Source organism: Oryzias latipes, chromosome 8 (assembly GCF_053564925.1).
Source record: "Oryzias latipes strain Hd-rR chromosome 8, Olatipes_Hd-rR_3.1".
In the NCBI taxonomy this organism is placed as follows: domain Eukaryota; kingdom Metazoa; phylum Chordata; class Actinopteri; order Beloniformes; family Adrianichthyidae; genus Oryzias; species Oryzias latipes.
The window spans coordinates 93,756-118,868 of record NC_136244.1 but is presented as its reverse complement, the minus strand read 5'-3'; the positions used below and the strand labels follow the sequence as shown (position 1 = coordinate 118,868).

Genomic DNA, 25,113 nt, shown 5'->3' with positions numbered 1-25,113 from the left:
AGTGTTAGTAGGAAGGCTTTCTGGTATCGGACAGTTTTGGAGAGGAGCTGTCTGAGTCTCCTAGAGAAGGAGCTCCACTGTTTGTCCAGAACAGGGTGGAGAGGAGGGTTTGGATTGTCCATGATGGACAAGAGCTTGTTCAGCTCTCCATCACTGCTTCAAAAGTTTCCCATTTGCAAAAAATGACAGAACCCACCTTTCTGATCAGCTTGTTCAGTCTGTTGGTATCACTGTGGCCGCATCCCCCTATGAAATTGGGTAGGTTCGCCCCTGCTCAGTTGTACATTATAATGTTCATTCTTCACCAAAAGAAACCCCAAAGCGTTTTTCTGATCCATCCACACATCTGAGTATTACTCTAAAAACCTGCTCTCTGAGCACCAGCCCCTCCCAACCCACCAAAACGAGTGGTGCTCAAGAGATGATGTAGCCCAGGGTTTTTCAATCGGTGTACTGCCGCACACTAGTGTGTCGTGGGAGATGGTCAGGTGTGCTGTAGGAAATAACCCATTCAGTGATCTTAAAACGTTTACCAGGATATCTGTGTTCATCCAAACAGGCCATGATAAAACACTGAGTAGTTAGGAATATGAAATCATAAAATACTATTTTCTTTGTGTTTATTTGATTCTATTAAAGACAGTTTTGATACGACTTGAAAGATTTGAAAACTCTAATAAATCTGGCAAATTTCTGGCTAATCAGCTTAAAATTAACAGAGAAAAATCATCAATCACCTCTATTATGGACCAAACAGGAAATGTCACCCATGACCCGGTCAAAATTAATAACGAATTTGAAAACTTTTATAAAAACCTGTACACACCGCAGATCAATCCGTCAGAGCAAAGTATTGACTCATTTCTTAATAATGTAAACCTACCCAGGCTAAATGAGGATCAAATCACAAACTTAGACTCTCCGCTCTCGCCGTCTGAACTTCATGAAGCTCTGTTACTTATGCCTAATAGTAAAGCACCAGGGCCTGACGGCTTTCCTGCTGAGTTTTATAAAGAATTCTGGGAACAACTGGCACCAACATTTTATAAAACTGTCACATCTATTAATGAGAGCCAATCAATGCCACCTAACATGAACTCAGCCAACATAATTCTTCTTCTAAAACCAGACAAAGATCCCACTAGTCCTTCAAGCTATCGCCCTATTTCTCTAATCAATGCAGATGTAAAAATTATCTGCAAAGCACTAGCACAGAGAATAGAAAAAATCACTCCTCACATAATTCACTTCGACCAGACTGGATTCATCAAAGGCAGACACTCGGATGATAATGTCCGTAGACTAGTTAATATAATAGACTTTGCCACCATTAAAAACCAGGAAATGACGGTACTATCGCTGGATGCTGAAAAAGCCTTTGACAGAGTTAATTGGAAGTTCCTTATTGCTGCCCTCCATAAGTTTGGTTTTGGAGAAGCATTCATCAATTGGATCAAAATATTATATCACAACCCCAATGCATCAGTTAGAACTAATAAACAGACTTCAAACAGTTTTTTTCTTGGAAGAGGAACCAGACAGGGCTGCCCACTCTCTCCTTCTCTTTTTGCTATATTCATTGAGCCTTTAGCTGCAGCAATAAGACAGAATGAGAGCATTATAGGAATAAAAACCAAACACAGCCATCATAAAATTAGTCTTTATGCGGATGACATATTACTGTTTTTAAGGAATTTACATTCTGTAAATGAAACAGCAATGATCATAAATGAATTCTCCTCCATATCAGACTATTCCATTAATTGGAATAAGTCTGTTTTATTACCACTCAACAGGAATATGGAACAAAGACTCACAATTCCAGTTAAAACAGGAAATATCAAATATCTGGGTATCTACTTTTCCCCCAAACTATCAGAACTGGTGCAGCTAAACCACACCCCATTACTGAAAAGCATACAGGACGATCTAACACGCTGGACCAACCTGCCTTTGTCACTTATGGGCAAGGTAGCCACGGTTAAAATGAAAATCTTACCCAAAGTTAATTATCTCTTCTCAATGATTCCCACACAACCGCCATTAAAATGGTTCAAAACATTAGACTCATCCATATCAAGCTTTTTATGGAACAACAAACCTGCAAGAATTAGTCTAAAAACTTTAAAATCTGCAAAAAGCTGTGGAGGATTAGAACTACCTAATTTCCACAAATACTTTCTTGCAAATAGATTACAATATATCTTAAAATGGTTAAAAAATAATCCAGAAACCAACTCATGGTTAGACTTGGAACAGGTGTTATGTGGAAAGATCAACCTGTCACAGCTACCATTTATTAGCCAAACAGTTAAAAAACAGGATTGTTTCAAAAGCATTAATATAAATGCCACCTTAACAGCCTGGTGGGAATTTCTCAAAATATCAAAATCATCAATTCAACCGTGCAAAATGACACCCATCTGGAACAACCCGGACATCCTTATTAACAAAAAAATGATTCACTTCCCAGCTTGGCAAGCAGGGGGCATAAAACAACTAGAGCACGTAATTATTGATAGAAGATTCATAACCCCCCAGGAACTTCAAGACAAACATGGAATAAATAACTTCTTGGAATATCAGCAACTTAAATCAAGTATTACTAAAAAGTATAAAATTAAAGACGACGATTTAAAGCTACCAGATGTAGTTACCACTCTGATTAATTTTTCAATGAATAGAACTCTCTCCAAAATTTACAAACTTTTATGTAATTTAGATAACAATATTGCCCTTCCAACAAAAAAATGGGATGCAGACTTGAGCATCAGCACAGATGAAAGCTTCTGGTCAGAACTTTGTCTAAACACCTTTAAACTGACAAAAAGTCCAAATCTGCAGCTAATCCATCTCAAAACTCTTCACAGAATTTACTACACTGGACAGAGGATGTTCAAGATGGGTCTCAGTAACTCAGACATTTGCGAGCACTGTGATAATAATCTACCCGACAGCTACATGCACGCACTGTGGTTCTGCACGCCTGTCCAGGCTCTCTGGCAGCAGGTATGTGCCGATTTATCAGTCTGGCTTAAGGTTTCAATCACAGCTTCATCGTCACTTTGTGTGCTTGGTGACATGAGTGCCATCGATATAGAAGAAGGATTAGCATCTATCATTTTCATAACTCTTTGTATTGCCAAAAAAACTATTTTAATAAATTGGAAAAACAAGAAAAATATAAACATAAGTCAACACAGAAATCTGCTGTTTGATCATATCAGCTTGGAAAAAATGTCAGCCCAAAGCTCAAGTAACTTTGAAAGAATTCAGTCTCTCTGGTCTCCTGTGGTTGACTCCATGACTTAGGGGGTGGAGGGTTTGGTCGTCGCTGCTCCTTGCCCTTCTGCCGTGGTTTGGGGTGGGGGTCGGGGCTTCCGGTGCCTGGCGGGGGCGGTGGGGGGCTCCGTTGGTCGGGGGGTCGGGTCCGGTGCCTGGGTGGGGCGGGCTGTGGCGCTGCGTGGTCCTCTGGGCTTGGGTGTGGGGGTGCGTGGTGGGGGGGTGGGGTGGTGGTCTGGCTTGGCTTGGGGGGGTGGTCCCTTTGCCTGTGCTGGGGGGGGTTGGCGGGGGGCCCTGCTCGGGTGGGGGGGGCCCAGCGGCGCCGGATGGGCTGCCCATCTGCACCTGGGGCTGGGATCAGCCCTTCCCTGGCTCTGGGACGGGACGGGACAACCCTCTCGGGGCCCCCGGTCGCTCTGGGTGTCACCCGCTTCGGCTGCGGGGTCTGGGGTGGGGTGGGGTGGGGGGCTTGTCGGCCCTGTCCTGTGGGGGGGCGTTCTGGGGGGGAGGGGGGGCCCATTATTAGTACGGGTCGGGGGGGGCTAGCGGGTCGGGGTCTCCGCTGAGGCAATCAGTGGTTGCCTCGGCCGGTTGGCCTCCTCGGTCCCGTCGAGGCCTGACCAGAGCTCTTCTAGGGCCGGCGTCTGGGGGTGGGGGCCTGGGCTTGCTCCGGGGGGGGGCAACGCTTTCTGGCTCCTCTCTCTCTGTGTGGGGTGGGTGGTGCCGGGCCTGGGGTGTCGGCGCCTCCGGGGGTGGGCCCCTGGGCTGGGTGGCCCTGGCCCCTTTGCTGGGGGTGGGCTGGGGGACGGCTGTTTGACCACCGGGGGACAGTCTACCAGCTGTCCCCAACTTACCCCCTTCCTTATATAACCTCATATTAGGGTGAGGGGGTGGGGGGTCTAGCCTGCGATGCGCCTTGGGGGGGGGGCTACTTGGGAGTGGCCCCCCTCCTATGGTTGCCGTATGGAGTGGGCCCCCCCTCTTTCGGTTTTATTTGCACCTTAGACATGTAGGGTCCTTGGTAGGGGGGGTGCTTGGACATCACTGCAAGCAAGCAGCAGATGTCCTCCTGGCACCCTACCCGCCAATTTTAACCGCACCTTAGACATTTAGGGCCCCTTGGTGTGGAGGGTGAGGGGACATCACTGTGAGTAATCAGGAGATGTCCCCTTAGTGCCCTACTCGCCAATTTTAACTGCACCCCCCTTAGTACACACACCCCTCCCCCTTCAATATATACATTCAAACATAAACACACACACATGCACACAAACACCCTCTCAAACACCCATACACGCACACACATTTTACAAGGAAGGTGGGACCTGGGTCCATCTGTCCCCTACCCCTTCCCTGGTGGGGGGTGCGGGCCTCTTGGCGATGGCGGCCGTGTCCCTTGGGTGCCGGCTCCCTGGGCCCGGCGGTGCTCTCTCCGCACGGTGGGGGGGTTCATATTACACCTGAGCCGGGGGTGTTCGTGTCCCTGGGGGGTGGGTCCTGGTCCTTGCCCCTGGACGCTGGGCCCCGCCAAACTTCCAACATGGCCGAGCCTGGTCGGGCCATATTTATAACATCCCTTGTGGGCCGCCCTTTTTTCCCCGGGGTTCCCCCCTCCTGGGCGGGGGCGGCGGGCCCCTGCCTTGCTCCTACCTGGACCAACCGTGGGCCGGGTGGGTGGCTGCCTGGAGTGCGGAGCGGGTCTCCCTTGGGGGGTCCTGGCTCGTACCTGGGGTCGGGGCGGGGGGATGCCCGGAACTCCTGGGTGGTGGTGGGGTGCTCGTCTGGGGCTGTGGGCGTCCCTCTCCGGTGGGGCCCTGCGTTGGGCTCTTCCGGCGCGGCGGGGGGCTGCTTTCCTGGCTGGGCTGGGGCGGCGCTCTCTTTCCCTCTGCGCCTCCCTGCTCTCTGGCTCTGGGGGCCTCGCGGCGGTCCTGCTGGCCCTGGCCTGGGTGGCGGTCTTGGTCGCCCGGGGGGCGGTTGTTCCCTGCCTGTTCCCGTGTGGCGTTGGGGGGGCTCCGGCTGCCGCTGCTGCTGCGGCGGGGGTATGGGTGTGGGGGTGGCTGGGCGCTCCTCCTCCTTCTTTTCACATTCCACCATCCATTTTAGAAGAACATAAACACTCACCTGAGCACAGGTGTTAGCTCACCTTTGCACTAATAGTTTGCATGATTGAATGAAAGATTTCACACTAGTTGGTTTAAAGGCATAGGTATGCGTTTGTGAACACTATCTGTTTTGTGTGCATGTTGACATGTGGACATTTTTGCGGCTAGCAGGTGTGTTGATAATATTTGAGTGTGTGTGAACAGGCCCCGCCCTTTTTGTACTACATTTGAACCGTACCGTAACGATAAACAACCAGTAAACCTGCCTGCTCTATGCTGCTTCATGGTCTTACCCCCCTTCCCCTCCTATTATCACCCTCCTACCCCCCCCTCTCTCTAACGTCCCTCTCTCTTCTTCCCCTCTTTCCTTTTCCGTCCGGTCCAACACCAAAGATTTTCAAACATGATTGAAATTAATAAAGTTTGGCCTCAATTACAAAAGGGGTTTATTCAGACATACCTTTGGTTTGTCTGAAGATGAATAACCCCTCTTGTTAAAATAAAATATGTCCAACACAAGAGGCCCTCAGCTCTCATCTGTTTGCCTAGCTGTTGGACAGGACAAGTTAAAAAAAAAAAAAAAAAAAAAAAAAAAAAAAGACAGTTTTGATACATTGACAGTACCGCGAGTTAGCCGCAGCTACAGCAATGTTTTCGGCAAAGTCCCCCCCCTTTAACTGTCTCCACCAATCATTCTTGGACCCCTAATCACACGTCATCAGTCTGACCAATCATAAGTGGTTAAAGTCTTCACTTCCTTGTTCTTAATTCTGCTGATAAAGTCGCTCAGTTCAAACAAAAATACCAGCTAAAGCTCGTCTTTAGCTGTGTAGCTTTCCACAGAATCCGGTGTCAGACCGTGGAACAAGTGAACAAAACAATGAAGCTCAGAGAAGAGAGTCTGTCTGACATCACTACATCTCCCATGATGCATTGGGTTAAAGTGACAGCATCTCAGCGCACAATGAGTCAGTTTTTCAATCTTCTTGATGAAATCAGAGTTCAGAGGTCAACAGTTTAGTTCTCCTTCAAGGTTTGTGTTTATCAACAGCCAAAAATTCCAGAGTTTGGTCCAAGTCATCTTTCTAACTGAAACACTTTTCTAATAACGTCTGGGTTATTTTAGATGTTAAACTTAAGAAGAAGTAAGAACAACATTTAAGAAACAGGATTAAGGTGAAGTGGCCAACAGACACAATTGAACTAAATTGAAACAATTTAATCATCTAAAAAGAAATAAAAAAAAATTGTTCTATCATCTCTGATTAAGACAAAAGAAAAACGAATAAAACTTCAACATGTTCACTTTTTGTGCAGCTACAATAAACATAAATATGATGTTAGTTTTTTTGTGTAAAATTTATCAAACATTGTGATCATATTTTTCAAAAATTACAGTTGTCTTTACACTAACATTGAAATAAATCTAAAAAAATATGTGTCATTATTCAGAAATAATGGATTTGTTTTTTGTTAGGTTACATAAAATTGCATGTTAATAAAATGAAGGAAAAATAACTAGCAGGGTAAAATTTCAAATAATTTAGTTGAAAATTATTACTAAAAACTTACTTAACTTTTATTACAACTTTTAGAAAAAACAGCTGCAACTTCCAGCTTTTTCTGCCACAATTATCACATAAAAGCATGTGAGATTGTGGAGGGGCTGTACATCAATACAGACTATAGTGTTTCTCCTTTTTTCAATTTTTGGATGCTGGTGTGCCTCGGGAGTTTTGTCAAGGATAAAGTGTGCTTTGGCTCAAAAAGATTGAAAAACACTGATGTAGACAAGTGAGAACCGCCCTTTCCACGAAGAGTCTGTGCTGCCAGCCCCGCCCCAGGCTATCAGACACTCCCACTTTCTCTATGGAGCTAGCGGCTAAACGATTTAATTTTCAATAAACAATCTGCACATCCATCTTAGTAAAAGTTCAGATGATGTTTGTTTCGTGGGAGAAACGCAGACACGCTGCTGAGGCCGACTCTAGGATGATGTCATGAAATGGACGACCCACAAGGAGTGAAAGGCGGAGCCTCAGAGATCTAGTCGTTTTACTTTTGGGTAGGAAAATTGGCCTTGAAAAGAACTCATATTTCATAAAATATCATTCTTTTGTGTACCCAAGGTAGTATATTATCATATACAAGGATGTTATTTGCCATAAAAGGCTGAAGAATATGATGCTATTGGCTCCTTTATCACACTGCTGCAATTTCTTCTTCAGTTTTACAAAAATGATCGTTATTCTCATGCTGCGTTCACATTATTAATAATAATGCCTTGCAACAGAAAAACATGTTCTTACCAGCATTTTTAATGTTAATAAAAAAAACATAATTTCTAAAATTGTGTATAATAACAATCTTTTATTAACATTCATTCTACACTGTAAACCCGAATAAGTTCAGTGAACTCAAAATTTTTGAGGAAACAGATTACATAATAATTTTTCAGTTATCTTAGTTAAAAAGTATAAGTTATTTGAACTTAAAATCTTTGAGTTGAATAAAATAAAACAATTTAACTAAAAATAAACTATAACTTTTTATTTAACTAACATAAAGATTCTTACTTTACTGAACTAGAATATTTTGATTTTATTGAACCTTAATACATTAGCTAATTAACTAAAAAACTTTAATATATCTCATCTCAAAATTAATCAGTCTAAACTAGTCTTATTTGTCCTTCTTAGTCAGGGCCATTCTTACAAAAGAAAAACTGAGGCAGAATTGTAATTGCAAGTTTATTTTTAAACCACCTTACACAAGTACATTATAACAACTTGTGGTACTAGAAAATGTAAAACACTGCACAATTTGTGTAAAAAAAAAGTGCAAAAGCCATAAAAAAATACATCAGTCTTCACGTGAAGCAAAAAAATGAGCACCAATCTTTTTTACACCATTTCCTTATACAACTTTATAAAAAAGAGCATTCTTACATTTCAAGAAAAGCAAAAATTGTGTATCAGCATTTTTTTTTACACTTTTCCCACATAAAACTGCATTTTCTTAGGCTGCCCTTTCCCTACAAACATTAGCGCTAAAAAAAATACCCATTTAGGAATGTCGCCTACCACAAGCTCATCTTCCACCACAACTGCTGTACTGAGCGGACAGAAATGCACTGAACTTGTATTGTTGTTGCTGACGGTCAGAATGCCAACAGAGGTGTTGCTGATGTCTGCCTCTGGTGACTCTTTAATCTGCATAGAAAAAAAAACAGTGTAGTATTAAAGACACTTGATCGTTTGAGGGAAGAAAACTTTATGCAAAAACTACAACCTGAAATTGACATTTTAAGAGAAGAAAGAAATTACACATCAGGAAAATTATTAAAGTTGATTTAAATTAATGATTTCAAGGATTGTAGTCAAAGCAATAAATAATTTACAGATATTTATCAAACTCATTACAGAAATGATTAAATGCATGGATTAAAAAGACAGAAAATAAAACAAAACATAAAAGCCACTTAAATCACATTTCCTTAATTAAATACAGTGATCATTAACTAAAGTCATGTAGAGCTTGATTTATTGCTTGGAAAGGACTAGGAAGAACAGAGCTTATATAATACGAAATCAAATGAAATCAAAATAAGACTATTTGTATAAGAGTCTTCATCATTCCATAAGGCACTGTACACAAAAAAATAAAAAGCTTTTTTAACATGACAACCTGAAAACAGGATCACATTTATTCACCCAAACCCAACCCCTCCCTCCACCTAACCAGTTTCACCAACATAACTCTCAGCTTGTGCTAGATGGTCAGTACCTTTCAGGACACGTCCAGGAATTCCATCCGCCCCAGGTTCTTACCTACTATTCACCCTCTGGAACTCTTTCCTGATGTCATGCTCTCACAGTTAGCACTCGTTACTCTCCACCAGGTTGTGTCTTTGTTATGGGGCAGTTTTTCAACTACAGCTCAGAACATCTCCATAAAAATGACACAAACTGCTGGAAAGAATGTCACCTTCTTGCCAATGCAACTTAAGAGCAGAGATTCAGTTCAATTTTATTTATATAGTCCAATGTCACAACAAAAGTCGTCTCCATGGGCTTCATACCGGCAATTGTACAAGAAAATGAAATCATAATACATTAGGCATTGGCTAAACTAAATTAAACAGACTAAACTAAACTGGGCATCCCTGCCGTTAGACCCTCTTACAGAGTTAGGAAAAACTCCTTAAAAAAAACAAACAAAGACTCCTCCCCCAGGACGGACAGGCGATGTACCAGAACTATTAGAGAAGAATTACATTTTCTAGTTCAACAACTGCATTTTTAAATTCCAGCAGATTGGCGTCATCCAGATGAAATAGGGGACGGCTGTGGGCCCCAGACGAGTCAGAGGCGAGGTCCACGGTCAGGTACAGGAGCACAGATGAGCTGGAGTGCAATATTTTAGGAGAGTATGTGCTTTGTCACATAACATTGCTTTGGCATGACTTTCTGGTTAAGTTGTATTACCCACACCGCTGGAGTATTAACCAGCACACTGTCACTGGTACTATTTAGTGAATAAAACATTATCCATCATAAAGTACTTACATTCCAAACTTTGAAGAACTGTGGGTCCTCCTCACGTTTGTATATGGGAAGCCAGTACAGGACAGGAGTACCTTTGACATCAGCAGTCTGTTCTTGCTGCACAGAGACAAATACAAATTAATATGGCAAACATATTTCAAATGACTGCACCCTTTGGTCTGGCTCAGTTCAGTTCATCTAGTCTTTTTAATTATCTTAAAATTGTACAGTTATTTCAAAAAATACAATAAACATAAGATGACATTACATTCATATTTACAAATGCATTGGGATCAACGTTGATGTTTGTTTCTCCAGTGAAGTAAACATTTACAGTCAGTCACTGAATTAGAAACACTCAATGATTAATATGAACCGATCCAAGTCAGCCCCTTCTTTTAGCTATACTAATGCATAATCTGGATTATGCCATGCAGTTACACCTCACCTGTTTATCATAGAGGTGAAGAATGTCGCATAGAGCCTTCCGGTTCGTGCTGCCTTCTGTCTCAACAAGATCAGCATCCGTGGCGTCTGTCTGTCCAGGTCAAAATAAAGCTATTTTCACAGGTTGACATTTGTGATGCGATGAAACTCAGCTCACATCTACAAAAAAAAATTAAAATGTTAAACACAATTTAAAGCTTTTTCAAGCTAGTGGTAGCTTGAAAAAACTGCTGCATTTTACAATAGCCTCAGTACTCTGTCCACAATATGTAATCTAGGATGCATATTAATGTTTGTGCATTAGCTAGAATATTTCAGAGGATGTTTTAGGAAGAGACAAAACAGTTATATTAAAATATTTGACATTGTGAAACACAAATCACAACCAAACCATGGGCCAAAATACAGTTTTTGAGTATTAAGCAAACTATATGATACATTTAGTACTTTAACTCGAGCCCAATTCAGGACAAAGTTATAACTGCTACATAGCATTAAGGTAGCTTGAACATTTTTACTTATTTATAATTAATTTAATTTGTCAATAAGGTCAAATGTTCTCCATAGCCAGAGGATTCATTGGACTGGGAGCTGCTCGTGTCTTAAATATTGCAACCATGTTAATTACAATCAAAACTTACCTCCGCTCTTATTTTTCAAACGCACCGCTGGTTCACTGAAAGAAGATACGAGAACACGTTAGCGTGAGGCAGCTAGCTTAGCCCACATTTGCATTTATTAGGTTACTACGTGAAATACAAGTTACACAAAAACATAACGATTACCAAATCACAGAGCCTGTGGTAAAAAGTAGTAGAAAAAAAGGCAATTCCCACTGACTCGTATATCTGGCTGTGGCAGCCGCTCTGCCAGAGCTAGCGGTTAGCTTGTAGTAACGGTTAGCAAGGAGTAACGGTTAGATAATTTAAAATGTGCGCCAACCAACTCGGTAAACATAAAACTTGAAATTTTGCCCTAATAACTTCTTTTAACCACAAGCAATAATTCTCTGATGACATGATACTGCAAAACATACACAATTGTTTAATTCAGAACAAATATTCGAAGATACAAACTCGTGGAGCACGTCATGAATAAAAAGGATATACTAGAAGGAACATCAAAAGAAGCAACAAATATATCATACAGAGGCGAAAGTCATAAATAAAAAATAAAATAATACGACTTACCTAGACGTATGTGAGTTATCAACTTGTTCCAGCTGCCACTCGCATCAGACCTCCGCCATCTTGAAGACTTCTGTGGCTGAGTTCACGTTCATGGGCGTACGTTATGACGTCAACACGTCTCATTACTCATAAGTTTTGACTCCAAGGTTTCATTTACTCAAAATGTTTTAGTCCAATAAAGATATAACTGTGGCAAATTTGAATCGGCTTATAGGTTTTAAGCTGACTCAACTTGTTTGTTACTTTTGAGTTCAGAGATTATAAAACTTTTGAGCTCAATGGACTTTTCGTGTTTACAGTGTACAGTTATTTTTCTAACTCACCTGGGCATGCCAACCTTTGTGCTCAATATGTGTGGTATCATGCCAGCACTTCAGGAACCAATGTGAATGGTTTATTATGGTCCGCAGCAGCAGTCACTGACTGCAAGGACCATATTGTATCTGCAACGCGGGTTGAACACTCAAAAACGTAAAATACATTTTTTTTAAACGGTCAAAATGGTTAGGGTTAGGGGTTGTGGTAGGATGTCGGTTGAAGGGTTAGGGGTTAGGTGTTAGGGTTAGGGCGAGAGCTCCACGCTGTATGCCTGGAGCCCTCATGTGCACAGGCCATTTCTGTCCCCACCCAGATCTCGCTCTCCCCTCCGAGCAATATAGAACCAGTCATTTTATTTCTTTGTGTTGACCCCAGGTTCTCACAATCTAATTAGGGTTAGGGCCCTCAAGTTAAAGACGGTTAGGGTCAGGGCCAGAAACCTTTAGGGTAAGGCCATATTGAGATGGATTATGGCAATTCTTAGTCTCCCTCTGCTGGACAAAGAAATTAGAGAGGGTTAGACAATATGGTGTTGCAGAAGGAATGTCTAGCATCTCCCTCTGCTGGACGAAGGGAGGAAGAACGCTTAAGCATCAATCATGAGAACAATGATGTTTTTTTCTCATTCAGACTTCTAGGATAGAATGTCTAATTTAGAAATCTGAATTCTCTCATGTCTCCTTCTCTCTGGGGTTGACCATCTGGGATTAGTCTGCATGACTGTTGCTCTAACTGAATCCCATCCATGCGAGATGAAATGTTGGACCAGGTAAGGTTTAGGGTTAGATTGAGGGCTCCCTCTGTATAGAGACGGAAACACATTTTTGTTGTGGTGGCTGCATATCCAATCCAAATGTTTGAAAAAAGAATTGAGTGCTCTAGATTTAAATTGTGTAAGGGGAGGAAGCTTGGCTCTAACTAGGATGTCCCTGAGATTTTTATTTCTTCTGTAGGCTGGTAGAAATCTATGCTCCTTGAGCAGTCCCTGGTTCTGAACCAGATCCTGGAGATTTTCCTGATGAGTCTCACCATCTTGCACGTGGCTGCAGAATATGTTATGATTATAGGTAAAAGGGGGGATAAATCTATTGCTTTAATTTGTTGAAATGACAAGAAGCATTTTCGTAAAAAGGAGTGAGAATAGCCCCTTGTGTACAATGAAGAAAAAAGAATTTTGGTGGCCTTCTGAAAGTCTGACTGTTGGGGGCAGATTCTGTGGAATCGGAGCAGCTGGGATTTAACCAGGCCTGCAAATGTGTGTTTGGGACGAAAACTGGTCTTGTATAGCAGGGCATGTGTGTCAGTGGGTTTAAAATATACCTCAATATCTAATTTGTGTGTGATGTGGAAATTACTTCCTTTAAATGTGGTTGTGTCTAAAAAATCAACTGAGGAGGCGTGGCATGTTTGCTTGAGTTTGATGGAAGGGTTGTGACTGTTGAGAGTCCTCAGGAAAACTCCAAACTTCTGCTGAGAGTGAGTCCACACGCCCCAGATGTCATCGAGGTACCTGTAATAACAGAGCGGCTTAAAAGCACATTTCTGTAATGGAGAGGATTCCCACTCTGCCATGAATATTTTGGCACAGGCAGGTGCAATTTTTTTACCCATAGCTGTGCCCTTAATTTGAACAAAAAATTCCCCATTAAATTCAAAATCATTTCTGTTCAGAGTAATTTGTAATAATACGAACAGTTCTTTATACGATCACCCTTTGTCAGGATATTTTTGAAAAATTCTCTTAATACTGTCTATTCCCTCTTTGTGATCAATCTTTGTATATAAACTATCAATATCCATAGTAAAGAGTAAGGAATCTGTTGGGATTGCTAGCTGTTTAATTTTTTTCAATGAAATCATACTTATCTTTAAGGTAACTGTCATGTTTGTTGGATAGTGGGTTTAGAAAGAAGTCCAAATATTCAGCTGAGTAATAAGTCTCACTTTCCCAGTCTGAAACGATGGGTCTGCCTGGAGGAATTTTAAATGGAATTGTCAATTTCGGGGGCCACATGCATTTTTGGTAACATGTAAAAACGTCTGGGCCTCAGTTGCAAAGTGCCCTGGAGGTAAGTTTTTTCTTTTCGATTAATACATTTATTTTTCAGTAAATTATTAATAATTTTATCTACTAATGTGTCTAGATAAATGGGTTTATTGAGTTTACGATAATAAGTCACATCATTTAACTGTCTGTAACCTTCATGTAAATAATCTGTTTTATCCATAATTACTGTTAAACTGCCCTTATCGGCTGGTTTAATCACTATGTCTTTATTTTGGGCCAATTCTTTTAAAGCTCTAGCTTCATCCCGCTCAATTTTGGTGCGTTATGAATAATTTTAAAATCATTTTCAAAATAGTAAATATCCTGGTCAATTAAGGAGTTAATTTGTGGGGGAAGAGTAGCAGAAGAGGGTGTCCAATCAGATTTCTGCGTGAATGGCTGAGGTTGGATGATGTCCTTGTCCTAATAGTGAATGATTAATTTAATCCTACGGTGGTATTCCTTTAAGTCATGTCTGGATAGAAGGATCAAATTCTTACTGTTACATTTGAATCAGTTAGTTCAAAAGGGGCCCAAGTCCACATTATATCTTCTATGGTCTTCAAGGGAAAAGCTGTCTAATGATGTGAAAAAAAAGTTCCAAGTCCGTTGTAATGTATTGCTTGTTGTAATGTATTGCTTGTTGTAATGTACTGCTTGACGTTTAAAATGCATGAAGTGCAAAATTCCTGGACTTGGGCCTCTGTTGCATGGGTTTAGCTTTATCCCATAGATGGCAGCACTAGTTATCCAATATGGCAGCACCCCTGTTTAATTCAAGAAGGGCCCAAGTCCAGAGACTTCAGTTTGCTAGTCCTCTGAAATTACAAAAGTGCGGTGCTTTATATTATAGCATTTGTAAGCTATGAACTGGTGCTAAATCTGGGTAAAGTATTAATCATTTGGTGCAACCTCCCTTTAAGCTATGCATTTAAAAGCATTTCCTGGAAAAACAAACCTCTTGGACTTGGGCCCCTTTTGAACTAACCGATTCATTTGGATGGGATGAAGGTAAGACCTCTGCTCAGCAGGGAGAGCTGTGTTAAAGAAAGTACAAAAGTATCACATAGGTTAATAAATCCATTTTTCCCCTCCCTCTGTGACAGGTTTAGGGGAAGTGTTAGTTTAACCAGGAACCCCAGTGCTCCAGCAACCTCTTGGCTGTTACTGCAGTCCAGCGGATGTTGTCAGTTTGGGTCTCAAAGATGCCACTAAATGGAGGGATGTAATCTGTTCCTGGATATGCTGATTGAGATGGATAAGGAAGGATTTTTCCTCCTGTGAAAGGTGAGGTGAAAAGCTGACGTGAGGGACGAGGATCGTGATGCTCTGGCTCCAGGAAACTGTCCATTTGTACGTTCCCACCCTTCCCAACCTTCCAAGGTGGAAGGCGGCTGATGTTGGAGTCTCCCACAATGACAGTCTTCTGATTAATGTGCAGGTGCCATTTCGTGAATTGTGGTGTTTCCATGTCGCGATGGAGCACATACCTGCATTTCAGAAGTTGTCGTCTGTTCTGCAGGTTCAATAGCTAGTCGGGACTGTACGCTGGATCGCAGTTTGGAAAGAGTGGCAGGGGTGACTGTGTGGTACCCTCTGCCCTTAATGATAGAGGTGCTGGTTTGAATGGGAGGAGGGCTCTCTTCTCTTTGGGTGGAGCGTTGGCTTCCTCTTATCTGGCTCCGAAAAAAAAACTTAAAGCAGGGATGAGGGCAAAAACAACATAAATTATTCTGGTTCCAGAACAATTCACCTTCCTTGTGTTCGCTTCAGTCTGGCACTCCTTCTGCCCATGTATCTCTCAAACTCTCAGTCCATCTGCCATGATGAGAGTGAGGCTTCCTCTGCCATTGTGAGAGTGAGGCACCTTCTTATGTACTTCTTTTGCCACTCCCACCTAATTAGGCACTCTACTCAGAAAAAAAATATAAAGAAAATTATTCTCATGAAATATTCCACATTTCCTTCTACCCTTCCTCTCCTCTATTCTTGATCATAATTCATCATTTAGTTTTCCATGCCGCTGTTTGGTGCAGTGCGATTCATGTATTGTCACTCTTTCCCTCTCCCCTCCTGGGGAGTGCTTCCAGACTCCAGTTGGCTCATCCGTGCTCCTGTTCCTGACCGTTTACCTCGCCTTTGCCCCTGCTCCTTCACCTGGCTGTGGTTCCTGTCTCCGGCTCGACTCGCGCCTTTGACTGTCCCCCCAACCACGGCTGGATGAAGCTCGTCTGCTGGACTTTATATATGTAGTAGTAGATTTAGATAAGTTAATTCTTCTCTAAGAGTTCTGGTAAATCGCCTGTCCGTCCTGGGGGAGGATCCTTCCTTCATGTGGGCACCCCTGAGGTTTCTTCGTTTTTTCCGGAATCCGGTTTTTTGGGAGTTTTTCCTTACCGCGAAGGGGGGTCTAAGGGCAGGGATGCCAGTATAGCTTAGTCAGTTTGTTAGTTCATTTTAGTATTTTCCTATTGAACTCTTTGTATTCATGATCCTTTTGAGTTCATGTTTACTTCGAAGCCCATCGAGACGACTGTTTTGGGCTATACAAACAAATTGAATTGAATTCAATACATTTCACTATTATCCTTCATCACATTTACTTCAACCACAAATAATTCCCCTTAAACTATACAAAGAAAAAACCAAGAAACAAAAACAAGATAAATTAGGAACAGCTGTTTCAAAGACTGACAACAATATATAAACAGAACAAACAAATCCCCGGGTTGGCTGTCAGTGAAGGGGGCGTGGCTAAGACACCGCTGCTGCTGGGCTGCCGTCAGTTAGCGCTTATATGTGCATGCTTGTATGTGCACCCGAGGACTAAACTGTAGAAATGAAGTAGGCCTGCACAATATACCGCAAATTTATCGTTATCGCAAGATCAGGCTGTGCAATATGCATATCGCAAAACACAGCAAAAATTGCAATAAATGGTTACCTTAAATGTGCTAAAACAATCTTATGGCAGCTTAAATAATTTAACGAATCGAATAAATCCCTTTATGCATTTGACCAAACGGATAGATTCTTTAGCGTTGTTGACCAATCAGATGGAGCCCTTTTATGTTAGATGTTCCATCCTATGTCAACGAGGGTCATTTGGAGTACAATTCTTAAACTGTTGCAATAAAATGGGAGTGATGTTTTTGGTTGTTTCACTATTTGTTTATATACCGCAAATGATATCGTTATCGCAATATTAATCCCTCATATCGCAAGTTTTCCTCATATCGTGCAGCCCTAAAATGAAGGGTGAATTGTAAGAAACTATGGTTTCACAACAGAAGAGTTTTGATTATGACGTGGACACATGCACCAACCTGTGTGGGTGTGTGTGTGTATGTGCTCACGGTGTTCACTCAGCCAGAGAGACGGAGTCGTATGGGATTACATCTCTGGCATTAAGTGAAAGGGCGTAAAAACAACTGAGCGGGCATATTTAGGAACTGAGTGAGCGAACCTTATAATCGCGCAGGCGCCATTCTAAACTGCATGGCTGCAATCCTGAAAGAGTGGGGATCCCGCGTGGTCAGTTCCTATTTCACCTGGATTTATGCTCAGTGTTAAGGGGCGTTTTTGTCACTTGGGGCGGAAACCTTTCTGGTCAATCTGATTGGCCGAAATTTGCATTTCAAAAACGGCAAGCCACGCGGGGCGGGACTTTCATTTTCCTGAGGCTTTGAAAGAAAAACGTGGGTGAAAACGTAAACAAATTGCCATAAGGAAGGAACAAGGAACAAGGTAAGAAAGTCCAGCGTTTTTTTTGTACTGTACGTTTTTCTCATGTGAAATTACTTTATTAAATATACATGTACACTTCAGTTAACCCGAGACAGAGCTGCTACGCAACTCAACATACAGGAAGCGTGTATTAGCATGTTATTAACAAATGCTAACAATCTAGCAGCATCTCATGATGTAGTATCAAACGAATCTTTCTTTTTACTGCTTGATTTTTAATCAATAGCTTTAAATTTGGTTTCAAATCATTGTAGGCCTGGGCGATAAATCGATTGAATGAATTAATTCTAAATTTTTTTCAAAAAGAATAAATGAAGTTTTTGTGTAATGTTGCATTTATGGCTTCCCAGAGCTTCCGTAGCGTTGGTTTCACACGGCGGTGTCGCAAGCGACAAACAACATTATAGCACACACGAAATAACAAGCAACAACATGGCTACCAGTGAGAGTGGGAAGTTTGTTCCCAAGAAAGGAATAAAATCGTCTGTTGTTTGGAACTGGTCTGGGTTTACTGCCACAGACGAGGAGCAAGAGACCCCACGCTGCAACATTGCCTAAAAATTACACACACATACTCATTCTACAACGCCTATATAGTTAGTTCATTATTTAGATAGATGTTACTGTTATTTGTTGATAAAGAATACTGCGTTGTAATCATTACTTGTACCGCGTATTTTGTGTTCGGAGGCGGGGGGTGGGGGTGTCTGACTGCGACTCCCACTGCTTCATCATCTTCCCCGTGTAGAAGACGGGTTTATTAATTGATTTAAAACCTTAGACCCCAGATATGAGCTGTATTGATGATCCTTTAGAAAATGGTGCTTCTCTCACAGTGAATGTTTGTCTGCTTTTAGTCTAGACGACAAAGTATGACTTAAAACACAGCTGGGACATTAAGTAAGTAGCCTTCTTATTTGTGATGTGTAGAATAACACAATAAGACAAAAACAAGACAAAATTATATAAAACAAGACAAGTCCAAAAGGGAACAAGAAGAAAAATCTTTGATTCCAAGTGTGTGTTATTACTTTATAATTCATCCCAGAAATGGGGGTTACATTTGTCTTGCGTTTGATTAAATAAAAGCAAAATTTGCTTTAAGTTGTCCGCCGTTTGTACTTATTGCTTTCCTTAAGTGGGGGGGGGGGGGGGGGGTCGGGGGGGTCGGAAATCAAAGATTTTTTTTTTTTAGACCATATCGCCCAGTCCTATTTCACTGTTTATTATTTTTGCCCTTTTTGTATGTTTATTCAGTTATATGCTTGTTATATGCTTGTTAGTTATTGGTGACTCACTTAACTTTTAATTTCCTGCTTATCTTCCCAGAAATGACAGACCCGAAAGAGGTAAAGGTTATAACCGTAATGAAGGAATATAGATCTACATTTCAGTCACTGTTGTCTGCCAGTGCATTTATTAATTTCACTGAATTTCTTTAGGATGACTTGCGCAGCGCTGCAATTAGTTTGCTACAAATGCTTAGAAGATCCTTGAATAATCCACCATCAAGTAAGTATCAAAAGCAATTGAAAGTTTTTTATACCAATGATTAATGCGACTGTAGGTGAGCTGTTGATGAGAAACATCCCTGATTAACTTAACAGCAAGACTTTTGGATTACTGAGTTGATGATGTTAATGCTCAATGTATTATTCATTAAGTTGAGGGGCAGCACAGGCAGCTAGGGACTCCAGGCCTGAGACATCAGAGAGACCATCTCAACAGATGTCTTTGACAGTACCTACGCAGGGGCCTTCAGGCAGCACTGTGCAGCAAAGCGTGGCCAGGTTCGGTTGTTGTTAGTCAAAAGATATGTCTATCTAATTCTCATTAAGATAGATCTGCTTGTGTTATTGCTTATTTCTCTTGTTTATATGTTGTACAGCTCTTTAGGCAACTGAGGTTGTTAGTAGTGCTGTATAAATAAACTTAAAATAAATTAATTACGAAACGAGTGAGTAAATGTAACTGAAGGTAAATCAGGTTTGTGCTTTAAATTACAGTGCCACATTACTATTACTATTATTATTGTTAGAGAGATAAGTGGTAAGTAAGAGATAAGTTTGGTTGTACAGATGACACATCTTTAATCCCCCCCCCCCCCCCCAACCCCCAAATTATTTTAGAAGTTACCCCGGGTTATTTAAACACAGGACCAATGCAAGACCCAAGTTAAGGATGACCAATAAAAGGCTCTGCAGTAAAACGTCCTCTGTCCAGTTCTGCCTACTGCCGAGTGCCTCGGAAAAAAGTCCTAAACCCTCAGAGGAGCTCATGCTCTTACAGGCTGGGTTGGGAAAAGGGGCTATTAATATTCCTGAGGATGCTGGCCATAAGCTGGTACGTTACCTCACATCAAACTACTAAAAAAAGTGGATTTAGGTGCAGGGGGGGGGATGTTTGATTAAAATGTTTATTACAGGCACCCAAGGATCGCAGACATTCTGTGTGAGGTGTACCCCAAAATGAGTGAACTCGAAAGGGCATGGATGCTTTACAAAGCCATGGGTAAAACTTTGTTGTTTCTTTTTAAATGTATCTCAGTCTGAATTGATTTTGTTACTGAAGAAGGTGTGTTTGAGAATTTTTCTCTGAACAAAGAGCTGATGATTTTTAATGTTGATGGAAACAGGAGGATTAGGCCAATGGAAACTTATCCTTGTGCCACCTGACGATGAGGGGTACTCTGGGACCAGCATTACCAAGACAGGAAAGTCTTGGCTGTATATTATGCCTATCCAGCACACTCTTGACACCACTCCGCTGCCCATGTCTGAGCTATGTGCCACTGCAACTCCTGGGGCTGCATGTCAAGGACTGCAGCATCAACAGCAATTATGAGGAATGGCTTTCAGGGTAAAATATACAATGTGAAATCAAGCCTTTCTTTTGATGTTGGTTTGTATCACTATACGAACATGTCCTATGTTATAGTCATTGTCCCACTTCAAGTCAATAGAGCAGCATTCTTAGCAGAGATTTCCATGTCTTTTTTCCTAAACCTTCCTCTAGTTCCTTGTGTGAAACACCAAAAGGTTTTTGGACCAGCTAATAGATATGTTCTCTGTAATGGGTCAGTAGATAGCCCCTACTCCTCTTGTTGAACCTGGCCAAAATATCTTACCCTTGAAGTGAGGCCCAGTGACCATTAAGTCAACAAGGAAGGCATCTACCTTCATTTAAAACCATATATTTTTTACTTTTGAATTGTATTCAATCCGCGCTGCTTTGGCAGAACCTTGTCTAATACATCATCTAGAATCATTAGGCGTGCATTCAAGTTAAGGCACTGTCCAATTCTTTTTGTCTTATTCCACTATCTTATGTTAATTTGTACAGACAGTACCTGCAGAGGAAACCAATATTGATGAGGATGATGATGTGGTGAGTTAATAATTAAAAAAATATATAATTATAATTGTTGATTTCGTGAAGTCTAGAATTGTTCATTTCTTTTGGTTCTTGCAAATAGATGTCACAGTTGATATTGCAAATGCTTTCCTCTAATTTCTTTAGCACCTGAAATTGTGCTTGTCTCCCACTCTTTGGGTTTTCTCTGTCAGATAGATAAAATAGACACCAAACAAAAAGTTACATTTGTCCATTACAAACATTTGTATGGTACAAGCTAAATTACAAGGAAGTTTGATTAGTAAGTAGTGTTGAATTATGTTTTATACAAACAACTGTTACAGATCCCACTAGAAATGCCGACACAAGTTTTGGAGAGTAAGGTGAGCACACCACAGTACACATTATAAAGTACCATTATTATATTTATTTGACATAAGTGCTACAAGTGCAACAATTAAGTACTAAGTGATTATAACTTAGACTCATTATTTTCATAGGTTGCTTGTTCACTGTGTTGTCAACCTTTTACCAAGGAGGAAATATGTGCACACGCAAATGTTTGTGGGGAGAGGTAACAACAGTGATTTTCCTCATAGGCAGGGAAAAAGTTTTTTTTTAATAAAACAAGTTGTAACCCTTTTTCTTTTGTCTCAATTTTTCTTACAGTAACATCACAGAAAAAGTTGAAGTTTGCAAAGACATGCATGGACAATACAGCAGGTATGCAGTGGAATGAACTTTGTTACATGAAGATAAAATGATGGACATCCATCTCCGTCTGTGATGTTTAATTGAACCCATGTTATAAAAAATGGTTTTATGTGGCTGTTTTAGTGTATCAGACATCCTCGTCGCACTTGAAAATAGGGTGGATGCTTCCATGACATTTAACATCTCGGTAACGAGGGAAAACCTGTTTCAAAGGGGGATGAAGCAGTGGATGGTCTTGGGCCCTCTTATTTAAATGATATTATTTTAAAATACGAACCCTCGCGGACCCTGAGGTCCTCTGGCACTGGCCTCTTAGTTGTCCCTAAGGTAAGGACAGGGCCGGCCCTGGTCTTCTGGGGGCCCTAAGCGAAATTTAATTTGTGGGCCCTCTAACTGGTCAGCAGCACCAAAATACGCAACTGTTGTTGTAATATAAATGAGATATCTCTATTAATACATTTGTGAATTATGGTTGCTGCCAAATAATTGAATACAGTATATTGCCTGGATGTTGGATGCACATTAAGTGGTGCCAAACAAATTTTAAATGCAAAGAAAAAAAATCAATGAAAAATGTATATAGATATATAGATATATATTTTTTAATGTATTATTAGGCAGTCAACAAATGACATTCACAAAACTCCAACTTATTAAAAACAGCAACTTAATAGCAAATCAAATGACAATAAAACAATACAACATAAAGAAAACAACAGCTCAATGAGGGGGAGTTTGGAAAGTCAGAGTCTTTCTCAGACTGAAAAGGACCTCTTTGCACCAAATCCATTCTTACTGGATCAGAGAGTGTGGTTAGACATTCAGCTGGACCAACTGGATTTGAGGTAGGTGGAATTTTGGATCCAGTCGGCTCCTCTTCCATATACGCCTCTCTTGGAGCCCCTGGAACATAAAAGACAGAACTTCAATAAAAGCAAACAGTGAAAAGTCAAACAGTCAAATGTTTCCCCTTTCAACAGTAGATGTGGTGACAGCAGTTTCTTCTGCAGCTAAAAAACAAGAATTATTATTATACAATAATCAATGATAAAGCTAATAAAATATCTTTAGCAGAATACTAATAATACTTTAGTGGCTCATTTAAAATCTGTGTGCAGGTTTTTCACAATTTCATGATCTTTTGATATATTTATGAGAGGTTTATTGTTTGATTGTATATTTGCATAAGGTCATATTTCATTAATTTAATTATGAACAGTTTGGAGCTCCATACTCTTCAGCTGCTGTTTATGAAAAAAAGGGTTTATGCAGACACTGTTTTTTTATTACTTTACATGCTTTTAAAATTACCTGAGATGAAATCTTCAGTGAAGTCAGGAACATCTTGGGATGTGGACGCTGCACCACCTCCAATACTTTTTTTTTTTTTTTTTTTTTTAACTTGTCCTGTCCAACAGCTAGGCAGACAGATGAGAGCTGAGGGCCTCTTGGGTTGGACATATTTTACTTTAACAAGAGGGGTTATTAATCTTCAGACAAACCAAAGGTATGTCTGAATAAACCCCTTTTGTAATTGAGGCCAAACTTTATTAATTTCAAACATGTCTGAAAATCTTTGGTGTTGGACCGGACGGAAAAGGAAAGAGGGGAAGAAGAGAGAGGGACGTTAGAGAGAGGGGGGGTAGGGGGTGATAATAGGAGGGGAAGGGGGATAAGACCATGAAGCAGCATAAAGCAGCAAGTTTACTGGTTGTTAATCATTATGGTAAGGTTCAAATGTAAAAAAAAACAAAAAAAAAGGGCGGAGCCTGTCCACACACACACTCAAATGTTATAAACACACCTGTTAGTTGCAAAAATGTCCACCTGTCGACATGTACACAAAACAGATAGTGTTCACACGCATACTTATGCCTTAAAACCAACTAGTGTGAAATATTTCAGTCATTCAGTCTGTTGAGCTAACACCTGTGCTCAGGTGAGTGTTTATGTTCTTCTAAAATGGATGGTGGAACGTGAAAAGAAGGAGGGAGAGTGCCCAGCCATCCCCACCTCCAATACTTTTGATGCTTTTTGAGAGCAGAAGAAACTGTCGGCTGAGACGGAACTGTGCAAAACATCATCATTATGTAGAATCAAAACTGCAAAATACAAATAAGAAATAAATGTACCTACTTATAAATAATAAAACGTGAACACTAATTTGAGAATAAGTGGAAATATAAGCCTTTTATACACTTCTTTTTGTATTATTTTGTATGTTCATAATTTTAAAATTAGTACATTTATTTTGTTTGTCATTTATAGATGAGAACCTTTATTTCCTATGTATTTGGTAGTTTTTATTCTCCATATTTCATGCCGATGCAAGATTTATGACACACTCATTGTTGTAAAACTCAGACTACCTGACTACCTGTCTATAACAGATAAACAGCAGTTTTTATGCTGTAATAAACCGGAGAATGCAGAACGCACTAAATATGTGTTAGCAAAACAATGAAACAAAACGATAACGTGAGTTAAAACATTTTTCAGCCACCATATAGTTGTCATTATTTACTTTTCTTTACTTTCCGCCGTTTTAGAAGGTCATGTCCAACCTCATCTTGGAAACTTGGGTATCAAAATTATTTTCGAGTTTTCCATGGGAAATTACGACAAAGGGGGTCGTTTATGTGCAAACTTCACCTCAGATCGCTTCGTATTTTACGTAAATTGCGCAGCTGCACAGAAATGCTGGATAATGTAAAAATAAAGCCCCAACATCCTCCAAACTTACCTTGTTATGGATGTTGAAGTTCTTTATCTTTTTTTAGCTCCTGGTGGTGGATAAAGTCTCTGAGGCATGACGTTTTCTTGTTGTCGCTTTGATCAGCGTGACAAAATGTGCTGTTTTTTTTTCTTTTCCCCAACTTTATTGAAACAAAATGCGCTCGTAAATGCACACCGTGCCAGACTCAGATGCAATTATGTTGACCAATCGTTGCTAAATGGTGTAACGTCATTATTTGGGTTGCCAAATTGGTTCATGTGTGCTGACAGGGGGGATCATTAAAGTGCAGGCAACTTTCTTTTGCACAACATTCAGAGCACACGTTGGTAAGGAAGTTCTATGAAATGGGTTGCCAGATTTGGGTCTTTTTTAATTTAATTTTTGTCGCCACTTCGGGGCCCTGCTGGTGACGGGGGCCCTACGCGGCTGCGTAATTCACGTATAGGGAGGGCCGGCCATGGGTAAGGACCAAGACACATGGTGAGGCTTCGTTCTGCCATTATGGTCCTCGCCTGTGGAACAGCCTGCCAGAGAACCTCAGGGCCGCAGAGACTGTAGAGGTTTTTAAGAAGAGGCTCAAGACCCACCTTTTTAGTCTGGCTTTTATATGACTTTGATCATTCCTTAT

The 25,113-nt window shown here is 40.9% G+C and overlaps 2 long non-coding RNA genes across 2 annotated transcripts; both read right to left on the bottom strand.

Moving 5' to 3' along the window:
* Positions 1-8,448: 8,448 nt before the first annotated feature.
* On the bottom strand, positions 8,449-10,514 carry LOC111947716 (uncharacterized). The gene is made up of 3 exons (XR_002873610.2): positions 10,380-10,514; positions 9,953-10,048; positions 8,449-8,596 (listed from the first exon to the last, which is right to left on the bottom strand). It is a non-coding gene; the product is annotated as an uncharacterized LOC111947716 (long non-coding RNA).
* An 11,999-nt stretch (positions 10,515-22,513) lies between these two features.
* LOC111947717 (uncharacterized) lies at positions 22,514-24,396 on the bottom strand. Its single transcript, XR_002873611.2, has 3 exons — positions 23,762-24,396; positions 23,060-23,116; positions 22,514-22,651 (listed from the first exon to the last, which is right to left on the bottom strand). It is a non-coding gene; the product is annotated as an uncharacterized LOC111947717 (long non-coding RNA).
* Positions 24,397-25,113: the final 717 nt, after the last annotated feature.